The 16,333-nt window shown below is 38.3% G+C and overlaps 1 protein-coding gene across 12 annotated transcripts in view; it reads right to left on the bottom strand.

Annotated features, from left to right (window-relative positions):
* TENM4 (teneurin transmembrane protein 4) overlaps positions 1–16,333 on the bottom strand; it is a 1,512,248-nt gene that overhangs the window by 653,001 nt on the left and 842,914 nt on the right. Inside the window, exon 1 of one of the 12 annotated variants that reach the window (XM_032442262.1) lies at positions 7,815–7,829. The exons of the other annotated variants lie outside the window; for them this stretch is intronic. The gene's annotated coding sequence lies outside the window, so the exon portion shown is untranslated. Of the gene's footprint in view, positions 1–7,814; positions 7,830–16,333 lie in introns of those variants that run through there. 12 annotated transcript variants of the gene reach the window in all.

Below are 16,333 nucleotides of genomic sequence, written 5' to 3'. Positions count from 1 at the left end.
TATGATTCTACAATCACCTTTCTGCTGACAATGGCAGAGAGTGTTGGCCAAGGGTCACACAATTAACATGGAATGCTGAAGTTTCAGAGCAATGACAGGCACAAAACCAACCTATTTCTCTGTAAATTGAGTAATAAAGGGTAAGGAGACAGGCTTAAAAGAAGGGAGGAGGGGAAACATTCCTCCCAACAACTCAGATTTCATAGATCAGAGCCAAGAGAAGCAGGAGGTTTCTGGCTATGCTGCATTTAGATCAAAGACTCTGTTATAGCTTATATGATTAATGAAAGATGAACAGAATTCCATAGATTTACAAGTTTAATTCCTGAGAGAGGAACAGTTATCTCTGTGGGCAGACTGACCCTTAATCACTACCTTGGTTCTTGACTGTGCCACTCTCATGTTTCCTCTCTCTGCCTCCACTGCCACCTTCATGCCAGCAACTGAAATGATGACATTGAGTAGATAGTTTCAGTACTGGAAGATAAAAACAATGTGAAAGGATGGAGATTGGGAGCTTATCAGCCAAACAGGACACAGGATATAAAATGTAATCAAGTTAAGGCTCTTATCAAAATGTCTCCTGGGAGTGTTTTTTTTTCCCCCTTATAATAATAAAATAAAATTATCTGTCATTGCTCAGGAAAAAATAAAGGATTCGTTTTAAGCAATTTTATCTGATATACTCTGCATGTGGAGGTGTATATGTTTCCCAAAGAATGCACACACTTTGTAATTTGAGGTGTTTTATGTGAAGGGAATCAGGTTATAATGTACAAAAGAGTGTATTTAAAAGAAGAACACAGATATGACATTTTCTGTCTTTTTTGGGGGGGAAAAAAAACACCACCAACAAAAAAATACACACACTGAAATATGTTAAGATTTTAAACAATTAACAAAATATTTAGACAAACTACATACAATTATGTGCTAAAACAAAATAGCTGCCTCCAAGGTCCTCCTTACCAGGATTCTATAGGGCTTTGTTTGCAGAAGTGCTTCTCTGAAAAGGTTTTAAAATCTTTCAGAGAATCCTGTAATCTGATTATAGCAACCAGACTCTTCAAGAGGGATATTTTTGGATTTCTGTTGTTGCTGCATTCAGTTTTCAGGAATAATCATTTTCAGTTTACATGTCCATTCTTGTATGGATCTAATCTCTTCCCTATTGCCAAGAATCTACATTCCCTACTCTATAGAACACCTCTCCTCTCATTTGAACAGTCTCCAGCTCATCTTATTATTTTTTAATCCAGTGGAAATGTAGCTTTTTGCATTAGCTACCTATTTTTGTTGTTTATTTGATGAAAATATTATTGGGCATATGAGTGACTTTATGACAAAGAGAAACTACCTCTTCAGTGGAGATATAAGAGTACTAAAAGAGTGAAAATACAGTAATGAATTACTAGTAAAAGGAAAACATTACAATAAAGCTGGAGAGACACTTCCAACAGTGAGAACTTGATTCTACCCTGATTTCTTCATGGTATTTGGCATATCTAGCTTGAGGGAGTGTTGAAGGTGAAGTAGGCTTTATGCCACATTTCTACTCCAGCAATAAGTTTGGTTGCCAGCATAAACTGGAGCGGCCTTAATGCTGCTCTGGTTTATACGTAGCTTTCTATGCCTAGATTGCAGGCTATTTGGTGTTTTAGGTTCTGTGTTAGCCAAGCAGCCTCTGTGTGTTGGAAATGCACCAGTGTAACAAATTAAGTCATGGTTTTGGTAGTCTTTAGATGAATACTTCGGTCAGACAGATCTCTTCTATATACCAGAAGACAACCTCGCTAGGAAAGGACTGAACTCCAACTATGCTTTCAGCTCTTCCAGAAGAGAAGTTCACTTCTTTAGACACAAAAGGACTTTGCATAACACACACCACAACTCTTCTGGTGCTCATATCTCATTTTTCATGCACAGACAATAAGAGTTTTGGTCAGGTTTGAATTCTGCAGTAGGTGTTTCCTTAATATTCAGTCACTTATGAATATTTAAAGGTAATAAATGTCAGATTAAATGTTTAACGATCTTGTTTACACTTAAAAGACCTTGAGAAGGACCAGGAAGAAACCAAGCTGTCTAAATTGGCCAGTCACTATTCTCAGAGGAACATACCTCTCTACAACTCCTTGAATGGAAGTTGTACAAGGTGGGGGTCAGCCTCTTCGCTCAGGTAACAGTGATAGGATGAGAGGTGATGGGCCTTAAGTTGCATCAGGGGAGGTCCAGGTTGGATATTAGGGAAAAGTTCTTTGAAAGAGTGATGATGCATTGGCATAAGCGTCCCAGTGAGGTGGGGGAGTCACCATCCCTAGAGGTGTTCAAGAACCATAGAGATGAGGCACTGAGAAACATGGTTAGTGGGCATGGTAGGGATGGGTGGCTGGACTTGGGAATCTTAGTTGCCTTTTCCAACCATAATGAATCCCCCACAACTTCTATTTCCATGAAACAGGTACCCTGTGATAACTGTACTGGATGAGTTAAAAGAGACAGGGCATTAATGCTTACACTGGGTGTAGGCATGCTCAGGTGCAAGCACTTGCAGCTAATTAAGATACTTGTGCTTTGTACAGTTTCACTAAGGCTGCTCTAGGTGGACCCTGAAATAATGGCACAATAATGGGCTGCCAACCTTCACCATCTTTTTTTCCTTATTTATTTTGTTGCACAAACTCAATGGTGTTTTTTTTTTTATTTTGTTTTGTTTTTTCAATACAGTGAGGCTTATGCAATAGATGTTAAACGACTTCAGAATGGTTAATAAGAGGAAAAATCATGCACTTAGTCTGCCCATTTTTATGATGCATCATCAGAATTAACTTGGGTCCAGTCTGCCGAGAAGAAATCCGCCTATCTTCAGTGGAAAGTGGAATGGTTTTAGTATTGGTTTTACAAGCTGTCTAGCAGCTGCATTCTTATCCCTCCCCTTTATTTATATATTTTACTTCTTTTTTAGAAAAGAAAATGAGAGTTTGGGCCTCATTACTGCAGACTGTGGAAACAATATCCATAATATCAACTATTAAAGAACAGGGAAACAAAAAGTGAATTACATATAATTACAGCTACCTTCACCTTGATGTGCTTTAATGAACTAGGGGAGTTTAATTCTGTACACATGACTTTTACAGAGGTGAATAGGCTAATGACAAACTTCAGAGTGACCTGTAAGTCTTTACAATGTGAGGGGCTGCAGTAGAGAACAAAGGTGGAGGCTGAAGTCATGGTGAAAGAGTGCAGTGTTCCTCAGTCTTTACATTTGGTCCTTTCTCTACTCAGCTCTGCACTGATTTAAGTTGTCTTGCATTCACGTGAAAACAGACCAAGCTTTTAAAATTAAAAAATGCCATAGAAGCATTTTATTTTATTTATTTTTCCCTTTTCTGATGGTTTTATATTTTCAGGTTTGAACAAAGACAAGAAAATATGAAAAAGCTTTCAACACGAGCCTCTCAACCTATTCACACACCCCAATGTGGCATTTGCCTCTGGACTAATTGAGTTAGTCCTGCTTTGTTAATTGAAGCTGAAGGCAGACAGAAGTCTCACATCATTGACTTGAACCTCACTTATGCTGCCTGACAAGAATGCAGATATTTGTTTTATTATAATATTTTTCTTGTATTGCAACTTCATATGTGTGCAGGGGATCAAGAATGCTAGGAATTCACCACATACACATTAAGGGGGTAGTTTAAAACTTTTCAAGCTCATTACACAAGTGAGATGTCTGGAGGACAGCAATGCCATTCTATTTGAGCTTCTCTCTGGTGAGACTTTACTGGCAGAACAGTCTATAATTGCTTTTTTTTTCCTTCCCCCCCCCCTCCATCCTTTTTCTATATCTGAAGTAAGTGCAAGTTTTGCTTTGTGCCTGCAGGAAACCTTTCATTGCCCCATTTCCCCAACCAAGCAGACAGTCAACAGCTTATAATTGGGTGAATTAGTCACAGGAGAGAAAGCAAACTTTAAAATAATTGCTCTTTTTTCCTCCTGTATATCAACATCTTTTCTACAGCAAGCAACCTCACTCCAAATATTTCATTTCAAATCACACAAATACAAAACTCACCAGACAGCGGATCCTATAAGATCCTGCTGAAAAATCTGCTAAAATCACATTAGTTTCCAAGACCCATTCAAAAGGAAAAGATTGGCAAGGCATACTCCCATACCGCGCATCTTTTGGCTGGGAAGTGAGCCCCCCTGCAGCTCAGAGCTAAGGAAGCAGGAAATTTCACTCTTTAAATCACATGAAGTATACAGAAAGAGGGAGTGAGGCAGCGCAGGGAAACTAGTGCTGATCAGAGGAAGTACTAATGGTACAGAAGAGTTTGAAGATGTGTGATCTCGTCTCTGTCTTGACTGCAGACAAACTCTTAGATGAATTATGAAACACGACTCCATCATGCCCCCTGTAAAGTTCAAGGAGTCACGCAGTTATGTACTCTTCCCTGGGTCCTCTGTCAATCTGCTACTTTTTCTCCACCTACTTTACAGAAAAAAGATATCTGGTATATATTTCTTAGATAGTTTGCACCTATTTTTATCAGTATTTTTCCAATGTGCTCTGGGTAAGGATGTATTTAAAATACTCGTTGAGTTTGCACATGTGTGGGGAGAACACTGGCTATTATTGCGCTGCAAATTCTAATGTGATGTAAATACCACAAGTCTCAAGAATCATAGCATCATAGATGGAAGCTTGTTTCTGCCCTACTGACCACCTGCATCTGTAAGACTCAGAATCATAGATTCATAGAATGGCATGGGTTGGAAGAGACCCCAAGGATCATCAAATTCCAACCTCCCTGCTGCAGTCTCTGGATCTGGTACTGTACTCCTCTTCTGGTGGAGCCCAAAATACCATTGACCCAGAATACCATACCAAGATGCAAGAGCACTGCTGGCTTATGTTCAGTTTTTCACTGACAAGGACATCCAGGTCCTTCTGCTCAGGGCTACTCTGAAGTTCTTCTCCCAGTCTGCATATGTTTCTGGGATTACTCCAACCCAAGTGTAAAACCTTGCACTTTGCTATGTTTAACCTCATTAGGTTCACAAGAGCCCACCTTTCAAGTTTGTTGAGATCCCTCTGGTTTGGATCCCTGCCTTCTAATGTGTCAGCTGCACCACTCATCTTGGTGTCATTGGCAAACTTGCTGAAGGTCCACTTGAGCCCACTCACCTTACTCTTCTCCTCTGCAGTTGGCTTGCATGTGAGCTATTTTTTATCTTCTGCTCCCTACAGTCACAAGAAAGTCCTTCTAAGAAATTATTCATTTGTCTGGTTTCAAATAACTACCTTATGGTGAGATAATTAGACTTTAGAAAAGCCTCATTATTTCTACTGAGGGCAAAGGGAATCTTAAGCACTACTAGAATTACAGAAATAGCTTCTGGCTCAGGCATTTCCTACAGATTACTGGTAGACAGAAAAACAGCTAAATTCTCACCTTGATTGTTTGCTATTCCTTCAGCATCTGTCATCTATCACTACTAATGGGCCAAATGGTGTTTTGGTAAGACTCAAGTGAATTTTGTGAAATAGTGCAACCTTTCTCAAATACTCACAGCCTTACTTTTATTCATGACAACTGCAACAAGGCAAGAACCGCATAAAGATCTTCAAAAACACTCGAATTCTTATGCTTCTGCAGTTCCAGAAGACCACATAAGGCAGGCAGGAATAACTCGTAGAGACACAGACATATCAGAGTACATCCAGAGGGCCAAAAACGATTCAAGTGATGGAACGCTTCAATGATTCAAGGGATGGAACACTGGTAAAGGCTCCAGGGAGTCCTGAAAGCAGCCTTGCAGTATCTAATGGGGATTGTATGGCAGAGGACAGACTGTTATTATATTCTGTTGTGATAGGTTAAGGGTAAATGGTTTCACATGAAAAGACAGGAATTTTAGACTGGGTATAAGTCAAAAGTATTTTACAGTAAGGGTGGTGAACCAATGGCAGAGGTTGCCCAGGGAGATGCTCGGTGGCTCCATCCCTGGAGACATTCCAGGACAGGATGGATGGGGCTCTGAGCACTTGATAGAGTTGTAGGTGTCCCTGATCATTGTGGAAGAGTTGGACTATATGACCTTTAATGTTCTGTTCCAACAAACTATGATTCTATGAAATTTTCCAGTCCAGGAAGATGCTCATGCTCTTAGGATGTGTCCTTGATATGTAGCAGTGTGGACCATCCAGTGTGATCCTTTTTTGTGTAGTTGGGCAGCAAGGGCTGAGTGATGATACAAACTTGTCTTCTGAAATGCTCTCTTCAGAGGAGTAGGAAACTTAGGTCATCCTATCTTGTATTTTCCTACAGACTGGCTCTCAAATAGACAGTCTGTTTTTCAGACAGCTTCTGAAGGGATAGATAGCATGGGACTATCTATTTGGCTATCTATCTATTTTCCTGTCTATCTGTCTGTCTATTCATTCCCTCTTTTCTGTAGCTCAGGCTGTCCTCTTGGGTACATTTTTCATCATTCTTCATAACCTCAATTAAGGCCTATAGTAATTAGCCACAAATGCAAAGAGAGCAGCAGCTTCACACTTCCTACTGCAAAGATGAAAGTGATAAATTCAGTTTCCAGGTCTCTGCATCATGCTTTTTAAGCTCTTTATCAGAGCAATACTTCATCAGTGTTGGTCCCTTTGCTACTGTCAGTTATTTCAAGAATGCTATGAAATTAATGAGGCTAATGTTTTTTGTTTCTTTGGTTTTCTTTGCTTGTTTGATTTTTAAAAAGGTCTAATTTGTTTAGAGGTTCTTTACAGCCCACAAAGCTCCCATTACACAATTCCCATTATACACTCAGAATGCCCATGGCCTTCTTATGGAAAAGAGTAATTTGGGAAGCAGATATATGCCATCAGCCTCCCCTCTGAGGAAACTAAATGGAAAATCTAAATGATGCTGTTTCGGGAAGCACTTCTATATAGAAATCTTAAAATATGAATTAACTGTCTAGGTTCACCTAAGTTTTAGTGTGGCTACAAAAATTCACAGATGTGACTTCATGTCTTTATTCCTGCCATTCTTGATGGGTGGTGATATAACTTTGAATCTTTAATTATTCTCTGGAATTACACATTCTAGTCTCGGTCTAATATAAATACAAGTTTTGTTTTGTTTTGTTTTCCCTAAAATTCCTATGCTTTTATTCATACTGTAACTTAAGCATAGAGAGAATTTTCAGCAGACAGGCCTGCATGGGTTACAGAGATCTTGGGTTACCTGCTCTATTGTGGATTATTGATGCAAAGAGAATAGTGTGAGGTCAGTAAGGCTTTTCCTTATCTGTACACTGATGTGTAGGACTTGTGACTGGTTTTATTTTGAAAGATAATTATCTTGACATCTCTTTACAGTGTTGCAGTTGTCCTTTGTGTCTTAGAAACCCCAAGAAAAAAACTTGTCTCAAAATCACTAAAATTTATTTTCCATCAAAAAGAAGAAAGATCTTTTTGAAAGAAGAAAGTTTTCATCTGTGTATTCACTAGTTGCAATAACATCTACCTACTGTCCTACCAGGACATCCTACTCTCCACCCAGGGGAGCTTATATAGGATGATCTCAATTCTGTACGAGGGAGGTATAAACAGCACAGGAAATTTACTACATGAACACAGAACAATGTGGTCATGAAGTATTCCCAGTGGTAGGAAGACTCTTGTGGAAGCTGCCTTCTTTCTCTCAGAGCAAAAGTAAGGAAACCACATCACCACAAGCTCAGCTAATGCTTACATCAAGAAAGAGAAACTTTTTGGAAAGCTGACAGGATTCCAGACTCACCAAAGAAATCAGGAATGGGTTATTAGAAGACAGCATGTCTCCTGCTTGTCATTCAGGCAGTTTGCCAATGCAGCCGAGTTCCTGGAAAAAACAACGGCTTTTAATTTTGCCTTTTTCCTAAGCACAAAAGCAGATAATATATTCTAGGAGACTTAGACTAAACCAGCCACCACTACTCCTGCATACAATTATCACACAATTGCATGTACATATAAACCTGATAAATTTCCAGAAAAGAGAACTATCCTATATATCAGACATCCTGTCTCACTCCCCTTGTATTTTTCTTTGTACAGAAAAATGTCTATGATTCTTGAAGAAGATAGCACTTTTGAAGGCTTTGGAGGATCATTACATGATCAGTGTCACAAAAATACCAAGCAAACAACTGTTCCTTCCACTCCAGTGTACAATTAAGAATATCATAGTACACAAAACACAATGAACTTATAGCAGTTCATCAAATTCAACATACAAACACAAAAGGAATCAATTAAGAAGTTGAGGAACACCTCCACTAACAATGGACAGTGACAATAGGGTCCCGTGTCATCGGGTTTAGCTTGAACAGTATATGGAGACCACGAAGACCAAGAATCATGGATCCTAAGTTGGAAGGGACCCATAAGGATCACTGAGTCCAGCTCCTGACTAACGCATAGAACCACGTAGAAGTCAAACCCTATGTCTGGGAGCACTGTCCAGATGCCTCCTGAACAATCTCAGGGCCATGTCAGTTTCCCAGGGGAAGCTTCCTAGCTTCCCAGATCAGGCTTACCATGGTAGTAAAGAATGAAAATCTACAAGGAAAATCTAAAGAAAAATAATACTAGTTTAAGCATAAACGCATGTAACTGTGCTTGAATAGTAGTAAAATATACTTATTTATTATTATTATTATTATTTCTTTTACATGCATTTTATTTAAGGGAAAACAAAAGGCAAAGAAGAAAACAAAAAAAAAAAGCAAAGAAGGACATCAAGAAATTCTGTTGAAAAGTACTATTTTTATAATCTGAAATATGAAGAAGAATGTAAAAATAATAGGAGACACTGTTTTTTTGCATATCTTTCCGACTGAGATATTTCTGTTTTATCTTCACCGATTTGAGCTGATTGCCAGTCTGGAATACAGCCAGAAATTTATTTTCCTTCTCTTGTGCTTAGTAAACACTTGCATATTTAGTTAAAATGCAAATATTGTTAAGAACATTTCACCAGATGCTTCCCTGGGTTCAAAACATGATTACTTTTAGAGTTTGGATTTGGATATTTTATTTTACTTATGATAATGTGGACAACCTTCATGTTAATGGTTAAATCTTCACAAATTCACAAGTTCTGTGCTCTAGGCCGTGTATAACTCAAGAGATCGTGTCCAGGAAATTATGACTATAAATATAAATATACTAAATGATACAAAGAGAACCTAATGAGAAAACATTGTAAATGTCAGCTTGAAATAATATATAAGATTCAGTCTTCTGTTATTTGTGATTTTATGTCCTTAGATGAAAGATGTCTGCACAGACAATAAAATCTACTGCAAATTTTCTAACAAATTTAAAGAATTCTGACTGAAACCAATATTTCTGTGTCACTCCCATTTACCTGTTTCACTACTCTGCACATAAGGCATTGCTCTGAAGAATATCTATGCTGAAGTGAGATTTTCTGCAGTTCCAATGAAATTTCATACTTCATCCAGGGAGGAAAAGGGAACCACAAAGATGTTACTGCCAGTAATTATCATTCTGTCTACATTATATTTTTATACTCATTTTTGTAAGGGTTAGTGGGGAGGACAGCCAATGAATTACTGAGATCTGATATGTCTATCCATGTGCTTTCACATTAGCTGGGGACCAACACAACAATGGGCCTCAATTTTAAACTAGTGAACAAACAGCCCTATAAGTGTAGCAGGTTGAGAAATCAATCTCTCCCCATGAACTACAGAGCTCTGGTGAGAATTGCTGCTTCTCAGTTTTACAAAGGAAATGCATTTTGAGGTGAAAAGTGCTTACATGACCACTCTGAATCACCTTAAGCATTATAAAGATACCTGAGAAAATTTCCATGACCTGTGAACAGGTAAACCTCCAAAGTAAGGTAGTTGTCTCATCCTACCAATATGAAGGCTTTATGGCAGAGAAATTAAGTGATCCGACAAAAAAATCTGACTAGGAAGAGGAGAAATAGACCTGTACATCTTATGTGCCAGTGTCCTTGCCACTGGAGCAATGTTGTTTTTTTTTGGGTTTTTTTTTTTTTTTCATTCTTGTGAACATGTTAAGGGAATTCAGTAACAGTTCAATTGTTCTGATTCTTATACTCCGTTTTGGAGTAGTTACGGTCCACCATCAGAATCACAAGCAGACTAGACCATCATCCTCGAAGTTTAAAGGCTCATAGTTGTATTTTCAATTACATATTTTCCACAATGTTTCTAGGAGACACTTGTGGAACAGTAATGACTGGTCTTTCTAGCACCTTCTCTTTCATACCCAAATCACATTTCCATATTTCTACTTGGAAGATTGTCACACGTATTTTGTAATGCCCAGGAGTTCTGGTCTGGTTTGGAAGATCAGAACCAGTTTTAATTATTACAGTTTTATTTTTCATAGAACCATAGAAGCAAAGTATCACAGAAACAAAGAGTCACAGAATGGCTTAGGTTGGAAAGAACCTGAAAAACTACCCAATTCCAGCCCCTCTGCTGTGGGCTGGTTGCCTCCCACCAGCTCAAGTTGTCCAGGGCCCCAACCAGTCTGGCCTTGAGCATCTCTGGGGATGGGGCATCCACCGTTCTCTGTATATTTTGTGCCATGACCCACCATTCTGTGATTATCTTTTCTTCAAGGAGCTGTACTGATAACATTAATATTTTTCTATGCTCTTCAACAAATTATTCTTAAGTTGGCATTGCAAGTCTCTTCTCAATGGCGACAAGAGACAGGACCGAAGGGGAAATGGCCTCAAATTGCGGCCAGGGCAAAAGTTTAAGGCTGGATATTAGGAAACAGTTCTTTACGAAAGGGTAGTTAGTCACGGCAATAGGGCTCCTACACGGAGGTGGTTTAAATTGCATCCCCTGAGTGTTTTTAAGAGCACTTTGATGTGGTGCTCAGGGATATGATTTAGCAGAGGGTTTTTAGAGTTAGGGTACTATGGTTAGGCTGCGGTTGGACTTGATGATCTTCAAGGTCCTTTCCAAACTGGGTAATTCTATGATTCTATGATTCTAAAGTTGAGCACTGTATGCCCTGCATCAATACTTTGGATTCATCATAGGCTTTTCTTTCGCTTAAAATAATAAGATCAAAATAAGATTAATTTTCAATTGCTATTACTGATTTGATTCAGGAACCACTAAATTAAAAACAATATAGTGTCACTCAGAAGACAGCAACGGTGACCTTCTGAAGCTGGAGTCCCTGATATTAATAATCTACAGCTGTGCTCCCACTGGGCACTTCCACCCTGGTCCAGCAGGATCCCAAAGGGCATGTCTATGCTTCAGCTGCTCAGGCACCATTAGATTTATTGTCATAACCAGGAGCAGGTGCTCTGCAAAGAATAAACATTGCTGTGGCTCTGTCACTTTCTGATTGCACCATTTAACAGATGGACATACAAATCTGGGTTGGCATCCGCTACTGCATCATTTCCCCCTTGTATTCCCAAAGAGAACAGAGTTTTTCTTGATCTATGCCAATGAATGTGTAAGGGCAGAATCAGACCCAAAACTCCTAAGTAAGGAAACACAAGTGCACACAAAGATAATGGCTTGCACAGCTCTGGAAAATATCAACTTAGATTGTTTTAAATACAAATAAACTCAAGCAAGCTCAAGCAATTAGCTTGGCACAACTCTGAAATGTGTTTAATGGCTGAGTGATCAAAAGGTTTTCCATCAACTTTAGCTGAATCAAACTGGCAAGTAAATCTTTCCTTACATATAATTTTCCAAAGTTTGAAGTGACAAATTGGACTGAACTCAATTAAAGCAGCAGGTTCTATGCATTTAATTGCAAGCAGTGTCTAAGATTGTGAAGAAAACCAACTCAGAACGAAAACACAGATGTGGCTGTGGCATAGCTCTGTTAAACACAAAGAGGGAAAACCAAGTTCAATCAAGAAAAAAGTAACAGGCAATGTACGGTGATGTATTTTGCCACACTTCTGGAGCATTAGCTGTAGGCAAGTACTAAAATGAGAAATTGGGAAATGTTCACCTATCTACACCACTGAGTTCAAAAACTGATATAAGAAAAATAAACAAATATTTGTAAAACAGTTTGACTGTGGGAAGAGCATGAATATACTAATGGTATTTCTAATTACTCTGCAATGACACTTCCGCAAATTAATTTGATAATCGGTTAGAATATATTAAAAGTTTGTGCTAAAAATGGTAATTAAAGAATGACTTTGTAATAGGACACTCAGCCATTATGGGGGGGAAGTGCTTAGGGGGTAAATTTAGTATTTAGTCCTTTAATGTACACACATGGCTCCCATTGATATTAATGGGTGCCATGCACACTTTCAAGGGCAGGTTCCAACGTACACTGGGAAAGCTAAACTAAAAAGGAAGCAAATATATCAGATGAAGTTATTCTTACAATTGACCCAGGCAAACAAGACATGTGCTAGCATTTTAAGCCCTGCACTCAGTGAAAATTAAAGTTGTTAAATAAGCAATGGAATCAATTTTAAGCAATTGCCATGTGTATTTATAGAAACAGCACCTCCATCAAATATCTAAACAACTAAAAAGGGAACCTATTACTGTTTAATTTTGGTCCTTGGAAGAAGATGATTTCCATAGTAAGGAAAGTGTGAGAATCATTTTAAAAGCTCAGCAGGGAATTTCTGTACAGTCTATGAGTTCTGTTTGAAACTGGGGGCTTTTTATATGTATCTGTGTCAGACTGCAGACATTATTTTAGATGTGGGATTTTTTTGTCCTTTCACATCGTGGTTGGGGGTGAACTATACAGATTGTCGTGAAAGGATTAACCCATCAAAAAAACCTAGAAAAAAAAAAACAAAACCAAAAAGAAAAAAAAAAAGGAAGGAAGGAAGGAAGGAAGGAAGGAAGGAAGGAAGGAGGAAGGAAGGAAAGGAAGGAAGGCAGGAAGGAAGGAAGGCAAGGAAGGCAGGAAGGCAGGAAGGAGGAAGGAAGGAACAGGAAGGAAGGAAGGAAGGCAAGGAAAGGAAGGAAGGAAGGAAGGAAGGAAGGAAGGAAGGAAGGAAAGGAAGGAAGGAAGGAAGGAAGGAAGGAAGGAAGGAAGGAAGGAAGGAAGGAAGGAAGGAAGGAAGGAAGGGAGAGAAGAAAAGAAAGAAAGAAAGAAAGAAAGAAAGAAATGAAAGAAAAGAAAGAAAGAAGACCAGAAAGAAAGAAAGAAAGAAAGAAAGAAAGAAAGAAAGAAAGAAAGAAAGAAAGAAAGAAAGAAAGAAAGAAAGAAAGAGAGAAGGAAAAACAAAAAAAAAGCACCCCAAACCTGACATGGTTAATCAAGAAAGGTGAAAGAAAAAAAAACCCACAACTTTTCAAACTGAAAGGATATCCTTCAGGAGCTGAATGAAACCCTTCAAAAAAGGGAAATAGAAAATAAATAGTTAAATATAAAAGCATAAAGCAGCAGGGCAAAGGGGAGAATAAATCATTTTGAAGAACACATTTCCAGAACTATTAAAATGAAAACATTTTTCCCCAGCACAAAAATAAAGAGGTCTGCTAGAGAGTTTGTAGGACTAAGAGATTAGCAAGAAGTAAAATAATAACAATAATAATAATAATAAAATCATACAAAGAAGATCAATGATCAATGTTTACAGACTTACGTTAGATTCTCTCACCAGAAATTTGCCACATGAAGGGATGAATTGGAAGAACTGTTTCAAATTGGAGTATGATTAGAAGAGTTTTAAGGATCATTCAATAAAATGAGTAGTATCAAATCACCAGGAACAGATGGTATTCACCCAAGAGTTCCTGAGGAACTCAAGTATGAAACTGATAAACTATTAATTATGCTGAGTAATCGTTTGCCTATAAAAGAATGCCCATTAGAAGAATGGGATGCCAATCTGGAAATAAAGGTAAAAATAAAAATTGCAATGAATAACTATAATAAATGCATGCAGCAATGGCATATAATGGAAAAGATTAAACGTCTTCTTTTCATAAAGAATTGTGCTTCCAAAGCCTATTAGCATTCTTGTTGTTTACAAAGGCTTTTCTTACATTTTCCTGATTGTTTTTTGCCTCTTGCAAACTAAGTTAATAATGCTAGAGGTCAAAGAGAGAAGAGTTATCTGCTGCTGAAGAGGATATATGTTCATATGGTAGAGGATATAAGTGACTCTCCACTGTAGGCAGGGAGAAGCAGGCAGTGACAGTATCCGTAAGATCGCAAGAAGACCTTGTGGAAACTTTCAAGGAGACCTTATGGAAACTTGCCTGAGAAGGACAAAGGCAGTGGACTTCATGAGATGTCTAGACAAGTTATGTGCTGGTAGAGATGAAGAGCCTGCAGTTTTTTCTTCTACAAGTATATATAATGCAGGCACATTATGATACCCACTATTGTTAATACTGTGATTACTTATATTTTTAAAGGTCTTTAAAGAAGAAACTTGATGAGTGACAGATGATACTGCATTAAAAAAAACACAACAAAAACCACACAGAAACATGGCTTTTCATTTCCCCCGTGATTACCAAACACCTGCAATTGAAATATGAGGGAAACTGGAAGGTGTGCCCCAGTGTCAGTTCATGGGCTTCAAATTGTTTCTTCCAGTCTCTTTTTGACCTTGCTGCTGCAACGTTCCACACAGGAAGCTGCAGTAATTTGCTACCCAGGAGCTCAAGAAAATATTTTATTTCTGCTGTATCATTTTCTACATGCTCTGATTCTGTGTCCACCAGTTCCTGTGTTGCAAATGTAAAGGCACTTCCAAATTCATCTCACCTACTGTCTTCATGACTTTGCAAATATCTATCAGACATCCACTCATTCTTTTCAAAATGAAGGTCCCAAACCTTTTAGTCTCTCTTTATGAACACTTACTTGATTCCCTTGACTATTTTAGTTGCCCTTTGCTGTCTTTCTTACACTCTAGCTATAACTTGCTTGCCATAGAGACATGAGATTTGAACATTCTGTTCACAATGTGGGCACACATCAGCTTTATAAAAAAGCAAAATGCTGCCCCTGTCTGCTTTTTGTACCTCTCCTGATTTCACTAGAAATTTTATTGGCTTTTGGGGATGTCAGTTGATGTTAAACTGATTACTTCAGAAAAACATCAATAGTGACTTCAAGATCTCTTCTCTTTCCCTCTCCCCTCCCCCCCAGTTCTTCAGCAGTATGTCAGCATGGTTCAGATTATTTGCACTGGATTCATTCATTGCCTTGTGTTTTTCTAGATGTGAATTTGTGTGACAACTTTAGGCTCCTTTGCTCAGTTTGCAGTTCTGCATCTTCTTCTGCATTTCCTTATTATAGCTGCAGCATTTGTCTATCTAAAAGAGCTTAACAACATTTTTAAGAATAAAGATTTCACTGTTCTGTGTTTTCTCAAGGGCACCAGTGACAACATGAAATAAAAAGTGATGCTCAAACAGTCCTGGGGGCATCCTAATGCTGACTCCTTCATCCTGAAAAGCAGCTATTAGCCCTTTGCTTCCTATCCTTTACTTGGCTTTCAGAAAATCTATTCCCATAGCAACTAACATTCTTTAATAATGTTTGACACAAAGACTTGCCAGAAGCTTTTCAAAGTGTGAATTTATTATGACCACTTTATCCTTTTTATTCAGGTGCCTATAAATTCAATGTAAAACTCCTGAAGACAGTGAGATAGGATTTTCCTAAACAATAGCCAAGATTACTCCTTCCCAACCAGTGATGCTTATCTATACACACAGAGATTATATTATTTGCTGCAAATTAGTATCTTACTAGGGATGGCAGCAGACTTAACAGTCTGTGCTTTCTAGTTTCTTCTGTAGAGATCTTTTTGTAGATGCATGTTATGCTTGTAACTCTGCAGTGATCTCTCATGGTAGTTACTTGTAAGTAGAAGTGATGTACTTTGGTCATTTGCTCATTTTGAATCCTTTCAGGATTCTCAGTTGAATGCAATACAGCTTTGGTACTTATTGATGTCCATCTTCTCTAATTAGTGTGTTCTTTTCTTTCATACCTACATCAATCCTCTCTGACCTGTAAGCACCAACGAATCCATTGGATATTAAAATATCCCTAATATTTTCAGTTCTAAACAGTAATACAAAGGTTTCACGTAGATCCTTTGCTGTGGCTTTATCATCGCTGAATGCTCCTTTGTCACCTAATATTCATTACTGACTGATGCAAGACTCAGTGATCCTCATGGATCCCTTGCAACTTGGGATATTGTATGATTGTGTGAAGAAATGTGGGAGAAGAAACAGTTCTGAATTTCCATGCACAACAGGTAGCTCTGAGGTGGTAAGG

This window comes from Coturnix japonica, chromosome 1 (genome assembly GCF_001577835.2).
Source record: "Coturnix japonica isolate 7356 chromosome 1, Coturnix japonica 2.1, whole genome shotgun sequence".
In the NCBI taxonomy this organism is placed as follows: Eukaryota; Metazoa; Chordata; class Aves; order Galliformes; family Phasianidae; genus Coturnix; species Coturnix japonica.
This window is presented reverse-complemented; position numbering and strand designations above follow the sequence as displayed.